General features: G+C 38.2%; 1 non-coding gene across 1 annotated transcript; it reads right to left on the bottom strand.

Annotated features, from left to right (window-relative positions):
* Window positions 1-2872: 2872 nt before the first annotated feature.
* TRNAQ-CUG lies at window positions 2873-2944 on the bottom strand. The gene has a single exon. It is a non-coding gene; the product is annotated as a tRNA-Gln (tRNA).
* Between the last annotated feature and the right edge of the window lie 5281 nt (window positions 2945-8225).

Genomic DNA, 8225 nt, shown 5'->3' with positions numbered 1-8225 from the left:
TGACTAAAGTGTGATAGAATTTCATTACCTTGGTTTGTTTGAGGGTGTTTAATGGAGAATCAGACCTATGGAGGGGATTTTTGTGGTTAAGGATCATAAAAATTTTTTAAAGTTTTTCTACGTTTTTATTTTCTGATTGTTGTGTAGCCTGTGGCAAAGCCAACACTCTAAGTGTAATGAATAAGGCACTCAAATTTCCTTGAAGAAAACTCATATACTCAGGGAAAGAAATGGTTTAAACACATAAAAATCAAGGCAGAAAATGGTTGTTCCAACATGTTTGTGAAATGCTGTATTTTCAGGGTTCAAGGAAAATCTTGTTAACAAAATCTTCTTCTAATCATAAAAAGCGTTTCTAACAGAGTTTTTCATTTGGCTTTTCCCTAACACTGTCTGCTTTAGAGAAGTTCCTTTTGGATATCTCTTGGGGTCAAGAAAGATAAAGTGATCTATATATTGCTACAGCAATTTATCCTGTTCTAATAGATGTAGAAATATTTTTACATATAGTATTAATATCATATCATACCACCCTATGATTTAGGCAATTTATTAGTTTCATACCACCCTGTGAGTTAGGCAATTTATTAGTTTATTAGTTAGGCAATTTATCATATTTGATTGGATAAAATAAAATCCTATTTATCATTTATAAAAATCAAATCCCAAGGCAGTTGTAACAAATTACCACAAATAGGGTGGCTTAAAACAACACAAATTTATATTCCTACGGTTCTGGAAGCCAGAAGTCCAAAATCAAGCTGTCAGCAGGGCCATACTCCCCCTGAGACTCTGAGTACCATCCTTCCCATCCTTCCCGAGACTCCGAGTACCATCCTTCCCATCCTTCCCAAGACTCCGAGTACCATCCTTCTCATCCTTCCCGAGACTCCGAGTACCATCCTTCCCATCCTTCCCGAGACTCCGAGTACCATCCTTCCCATCCTTCCCGAGACTCCGAGCACCATCCTTCCCGAGACTCCGAGTACCACCCTTCCCATCCTTCCCGAGACTCCGAGCACCATCCTTCCCATCCTTCCCGAGACTCTGGGTAGCATCCATTACACCAGCTCTTCCCAGCTGCGCTGGTGCCATCGGTGCCCCCATCCCTTGGTGTACAGCTGCATCCCTGCAATCTCTCTTCTGTTGTCTTATGGAGTTCTCTCTGTGTGTTTTCTGTGGCCAAATTTCCCTCTTCTTATAAGGAAAGCAGTCAAATTGGATTAGGGTCCACTCTAATGACCTCATCTTAACTTCATTACATCTCCAAAGACCTTATTTCCAAATAAGGTCACATTCATAGTGTCTGGGGTTGGGGTTTCGACATATATTTTTGGAGGATACAATTCAACCTCTAATAAGTGGCCTTGATGTGGTTATTATTTTCGTTTTATAAATAAGTGAATTAAGACATGGAGTACCTAAGTGGCTTCTCCAAGGTCATACAGAATGTTATTGGCAGAATAGAGACAAAATATACTGTCTCCTAACTCTTAAGTCAGGCAAAGGAGCATAGAAGGTTACTAAATCAGGTAATGATTTGCCTAGACTCAGAACTTGCATCATTTAATTATCTAGACATCTGACTTACATCAAGTCCAAATTGCTTGAACATGGGTCCCTGCTATGTTATCATTTATAAAAATCAAATCCAACTGCCTTTGGGTATAATTGTACCTTATTAGATAACTTTGATAGAGAAAAACATATTTCATTTCCAAAATATGTTTTATGGTGTCTACTTTAAGCTAACTTAGGTGCATAAATAATAGGCTATTCTTTAACTGTTTCCATTCATAACCCCAAACATTCTTTGGACACTGTGAATGGTGGTGAAATAAACCTGGAATAGTCTGTGGTACATAGGACAAGCTGGAACCTTTCTCTTCAGTGCATATGCCAAGAAATACTTCATTTTGGGTCATTACATAAGAGAGACAAAATTAAAAACAGATTATTTAACTGCCAGCATAGTATCCCAAAGAAACTGAGCCCTTTCTCTTTTCTCAAATAACTGCTGTATTTATCAACTGCATCTTCTAGCTAAACAACAATCTTCTTTACATAAGCAAACTTCTCCATTCTGGGATTTCATTTACAGTCATACACCATTTCACAGTAGGCATACATTCTCAGAAATGTGTCATTACATGATTTCATTGTTGTGGAAACATCATAGAGTGTACTAACACAAACCTAGACGGCACAGCCATCTGTGCTACACACCTAGGCTACACGGTATAGCCTATGGCTCCTAGGCTACATCTCTGTACATCATAGTACTGTATGAATACTGTAGGCAACTGGAATACAATGGTAAATATTTGTGTATCTAAACATAGAAAAGGTACAGTAAAAATATAGTATTATAATCTTATGGCACCACCTTCACACATGCTGTTCATCATTGGCTGAAATCTCATTATACAGCCCATCACTGCACTTACTAATGTGTCAGTCTAGTTGTGAAAAGTGTCTATGGGCCAGGGTACATGGCATGAATTAAACCGTCCTATGTCCTCTCCTAACTCGTGTTATTTTAAAAATAAGAATCTGTAAGAAATTCCTTTGGAATCTCTGTATATGACCAACTGCCTGTTGGATGAAATAATAATTTCCAATTGTATAGACCTTTTTTTTTTTTTTTTCTGAGACAGAATCTCCTTCTGTCACCCAGGCTGGAGTTCAGTGGCAGAGCTCATTGCAGCCTCTGCCTCCCAAGTAGCTAGGATCATAGGTGCCTGTTACCATGCCCAGCTAATTTTTGAATTTTTGTATTTTTAGTTTTACCATGTTGGCCAGGCTGGGTTGGAACTCATGGCCTCAAGTGATCTGCCCACCTTAGCTTCCTGCAGCACCCAGTCAATATGAAAGGTTCCACTGAGATTTGAACTCAGATCACTGGATTCAGAGTCCAGAGTGCTAACCATTACACCATGGAACCCTCCTTCCTGATGTCTTATTCTGAAAATACAGGCAGCAGAAAGGGATTCAGATGACTAATAAGACACTCATAGTAAAGATCAGTAAAGCCATTGAAAAATACAGACTCTACATGCATATTGATTTTGTATGTTATTGGCAAAGCTGGATTAATTGACTTATTATATCCTCTAAGTTGTACTTAATTGTGATAAAAGCCTTTACATCCTTCATTTATTAATTCCTTCACCAACATTCATTGAGTTACATACCAGGCACTATTGTGACACTGGGGATACAGTGGTAAATGAGAGAGACAAAGACCTGCCCTTTATCCTGGTAAGCAATTTTTATTCCAAAGAAATATCATAATGGCCATACACAAAGATGATGAGCTAGAAAGGTGACTTGCCTGAAAACTGGACAGCCTGGCCCTGGCTTTATCACTCCTATGTGCCTTCTGCTGTCTTGAGTTCAGGTAACTTGTTTACAAATGAGACAACGAAATAAATAAACTTCAACACTGTCTTTCATTCTTCCTCTCCTATTAGCTACAACCCCATGACATCCCATGTGACAGACACAACAAATTGTGAATACCTGGAGCTCATGTTAAGGCTTTCTCTAGAATTCAGAAATTACTGGGGAGTGAGAGGAGATTGCTATCTGAGATCAAAATACACAATCAACACATCCTGAACCACAGCATAGGTATGTAAAGTCCCATCCTTCAAGGGAGGGGGGACACCTGACCTGTATGTCTTGACCATTTTAACAATGTTAGCTGAGACAGTAGCACTGCTTTGTAAGATAGTAGCTCATAAATATTTATCACATGAATTCATGAGCCTTTCAGTCTTAAAATCCTGTGACATTATTGCACTACGTGGAGATAGTTTCTTAGAGGAAATATTTTTAACCAAAAATAAATGTCTTTTTATCTGACATTTGAGTTCTTTCTACTTTGTGAGATCAGAGGCCACACGCCTCTGACAGTCTCTAGAATTTCATGAGAGTTGCGGCTGTGTCAATTTTGTTCATCACTAGAACTCCAGCTTTAGGACAGTGGCTGGCACTCAGCAAATATTGGCAGAATGAATGAATTAATGAGAACTAATGAAGAAATTATCATTTACAAACAACATTCCTGAGGCATCTTGACTCATACAATCATCCTTTCGCCTCAAGTCTGAAAACCCCAAGACTCTTCTGAAAGGCCAGAACCAAATATTTTAAAGCAATCTTAAGAATATATTTAAACAGATTTATGTGCTTTTATCACATGCCTTTTTTTCTCTACCCCTTTTATTCTTGCCTGCCCAGTAAAAGATTCTTCTCCCCGCCCCATGCCTTCCCAGCACAGAGTGTGCAAGGCCCCTCCACAGTGCCTGCCAGGCTGGATGAAGGAACCAGGGTAAACTCAGAGGCAGCCTGCATTCATTGCCTGTGCTACATAATTAGAAGCTTCCAAGTCCTCAATTCCCTGTTCACCAATATAAGACCTTTTTATTAAAAACACTGGTTTTCAATTCCCACTGTATCCATGAGATAACAAGGCATAAAAAAGAAATTGGATGGTGCTAGGTACATAAAGGTTTGGGAAAACATTGTTTAAATAGTGAAGAATTTATTTCTAGTCAAAAGTCTAAGAACAAGTCCATGAGGAGTTCAAAGGCATAAATATATATGAAATATGATACAAATGTACTCTCTTGCTCCCATAAATGTCGTAGTGTGCACTCATCTACAATGTCTCTCGTCTAACATAAGACCCCATTATGCATCACAAGATGGGGAATACAATGAAAGTTCCATTTAACAGCCCATGCCTGGTGTTGCAGAAATCTTCAAGGCCTACAGATACAGTTATTTATCACTTGTTATTCAAGAGCCTGCTCTGCAGTATCAATATAAGTAAACTAACTTTTAAAACTTAAAAATCTGTGATTAAAAGTGAGACCCCATTGGCCACATTGCCTCTACAGACTCTATTCATCAAGAATGGAGACTTCTCAATTCCACTTCTATCTCTTTAGGGCCATCTGCCTTGATGCACATCTAACTCAACTGATAAATAGAAATTTCCCAACTAGCTTGTCTAAATCTTGTGTTTAAATCTAGCTGCCCACCAGAACAAAGAAAGAGAAAGATGTTACCATTTGTCGAGCTACCGACTAGGTGTCTATTTATTTCCAGCAGAAAGGCAACATCAAGAAAGTGAAAATTGAAGCTGTAGAGAGACGAAAAACTATGAACTAACAAAATGATTCCAAAGGCAAAGCATTCGATGGACCTGGTTATTCATCATCCATAGTCCATTGTGCTTTGTCCCACAAAAATAGTCCTTAATAGTATTACTTTCTGGTGTAGCTACTAGGTTGTGAGTTAATTCATTAAGAAGCCAAATTCCCACTCAAAAATTATGTTGTTTAGAGCAGCTGGCACAGAGCTTTGTAACAAAAATATTCAACAGATGATTTTGGTTCAAAGAATCTAATGCTATTTGCTTGCTGAGGAGGGAACAGAAGGTAGGCACAGTGAAAAACAGCATGGTCTTCTATTATTTAAACCTTTCGGGTAAAAACAAAGTATGTAATCCCAGCACCTTGGGAGGCCAAGGCAGGTGGATCATGAGGTCAGGAGATCAAGACCATCCTGGCCAACATGGTGAAACCCCGTTTCTACTAAAAATACAAAATCAGCAGGGCATGGTGGCATGTGCCTGTAGTTCCAGCCACATGGGAGGCTGAGGCAGGAGAATTGCTTGAACCCGGGAAGCAGAGGATGCAGTGAGCCGAGATTCTGCCACTACACTCCAGCCTGGTGACAGAGCAAGACTCCATCTCAAAAAAAAAAAAAAAATAGACTATTCTTAGCTAGACAGTGTTGCATGGTAGCAATCATTCAAACTCTGGCATCATATAGACCAAGGTTCAAATTGCAGTTTTTCAGTTATTATCTCTGAAACATGAATGTAATTCTCAGTCCTACCTATTGAATAGGAAGGATACTCCTGCCTTCCTGAATTGTAAAGATTAATCATAAGTACATATTAATATACAGCACCTATCATGTAAGTATTTGACTTATAGATGGTGCTAAATAAAGAGTACCTATGGTTTATGTCCACTAGGTATGACACTTGGAACATTGGTATGATGCTACATATCAGTGATGATAATACAGGCTTAATTCAGCTCAGTGAAGAAGGAATTTTCTAAGAGTTAGAACTGCCCAAAGATCAAATCAACTGGATTGCTTATTATGAGGTGGTGACTTCCCCATCATCAAAAGCCTTCAAGCAAAATCTAAATGACCTTTTACCAGGCATGACGAGTAGGGAATTAGGTACAAGACTTAAATTCTAACATTTAAATGCCAAATTTCTATGATGCCTTGAAGTTCCTGATAGCTTCTGAAACAATGAGCACAATTTTTCTGATTATTTTTTAAAACCAAAGATAATGATATTAGACAGAAGGGAGCAAATTTGTCACAAGACATTGAGTTTGGCTTAAATGGTAACTTTGCATGTCTAAAAAATTAGTATTCAGATTCATGATATTTTTTTTCCAACAGACCTTAGAAAAATAGGAAGATCTAAATGTTACTCAGCCTCTGGCTCCCAGTTGTCTGTTTAAATAGTTCTCACTGTTCCACTTCATCGTTTTCTCTCCAGTTGAGAAGCAGACATGACAAAGGTAGTTAAGCAAGTGCCATTGATCAGCCCTAGAAAAACATCCATTTACTTGCAATTCATCAGGATATGCCCTGGGAATTATCTTCTCTAACCCCCTCTCAGTTTCTCCGTTGCCTATAGTTCTGTCCCTTCTTCCTACTCCATCCAGGAGTAGAAAAAAATATCTGCTTGTCTCATACACAGTTGTCCTCTCTTCTCTGAAGACCCAGCATACTCAGCCTTATAGAGAATTGCCTGGTCCCAATAAGGCTATTCTGTCACCAAATGGAATCGTCAAGCTACCCACCAAAAGAATTGTTTTCTTCCTCTCATTGCAAAGAGTTTCCTTTTGTCAGACGGTATCTACATAATCCTAGAGAAAAGCAAAACCTAGGGATATGGGGGGAAAGATAAAGCTCTTGGGGTTTCTTAAGGCTTCAGGATCTTTGTAAAAATATCTGAAAATGTATTCAAAATTTCATGGGCATGTACACTTAGCTGGATGAGTGTCCATGGTTTCATCAGATACTTAAAATGCTGCATGATACAAAAATTGGTTAAGAATCAATGTCTTACAGGAGAAAAACTATTTGCAAATAATATATTTGATAAGGGTCTAATATGCAGTATATATAAAGAACTCTTGCAATCCAACAATAAAAAGATAAATAACTGAATTTTAAAATGGGAACATTCTTCAAAGAAGATATACACATGGTCAATAAATGCATGCAAAGAAAATATACACATGGTCAATAAATGCATGCAAAGATAATCAGCATCATCAGTCATTAGGGATACCACTTAATACCCACGAGAATGGTTAACATAAGAAAGACAGATGATAACAAATGTTGATGTGGATTTGAAAAAATTGGAAGCAGTTTCTTTCTGACCAGTCAGATATTAGTCACAAATTGGTAACACAAATGGAATCTGACCAATTACCAATTTTATGGCATGGGTATCCCATGATGTAAATATAAGCATCTCCAGCTATTGGAACCCAGACAATCAGTAACCATCAGTGAGAAAATCTGAAAATTTGGCATCACTGACACATGGTAGAATCTTGAGGCTATGTTTCTAAATTGTTTATCTTCCCTACCCATACAGTGAAGTCAAATTATATCTTCCTCCATGGTGCTGTAAATGAGAATTAATGAAATTACATGCCTCACACCATTTGAGTTTTTGTCTGAAATGTCCCTGTGACTTTAAGGTGACATTCATGTGTTTTTTTGTTTACCAAAGAAAGTGTTAGTTTGAAAAAGCATTTGGATGGGTTGCTAAATACATTGTTTTATTCCAATAAAATTGACACACCATAGACAGAAAACTCATTTGAAAGCCAAGTGACCCTGTGTTTTGATTATTGTTGTTGCATAACAAGCTGACCCAAAGCTGAATGATTTAAAATAACTACAGTATTCTATTTTGCTCAAGATTTTATAGGTCAGGAACTTGGACAGGACTTGGCTGAAGGCTTCATCTCTAATCTGTGTGACAGCAACTGGAGGGACTGAGGTTAGAGGATTCACTTCCAGGATGGCTTATTGCTAAGGTGACTGCCATCTAAGTACTCTTTGGTCTCTCTGTCTCCTCCTCCTCCCTCCCTCTCTTC

The sequence above is a fragment of the Nomascus leucogenys genome, chromosome 8 (genome assembly GCF_006542625.1).
Source record: "Nomascus leucogenys isolate Asia chromosome 8, Asia_NLE_v1, whole genome shotgun sequence".
In the NCBI taxonomy this organism is placed as follows: domain Eukaryota; kingdom Metazoa; phylum Chordata; class Mammalia; order Primates; family Hylobatidae; genus Nomascus; species Nomascus leucogenys.
Note: the sequence above shows the minus strand (reverse complement) of the source record. Positions and strands in the feature narration are given on the sequence as shown.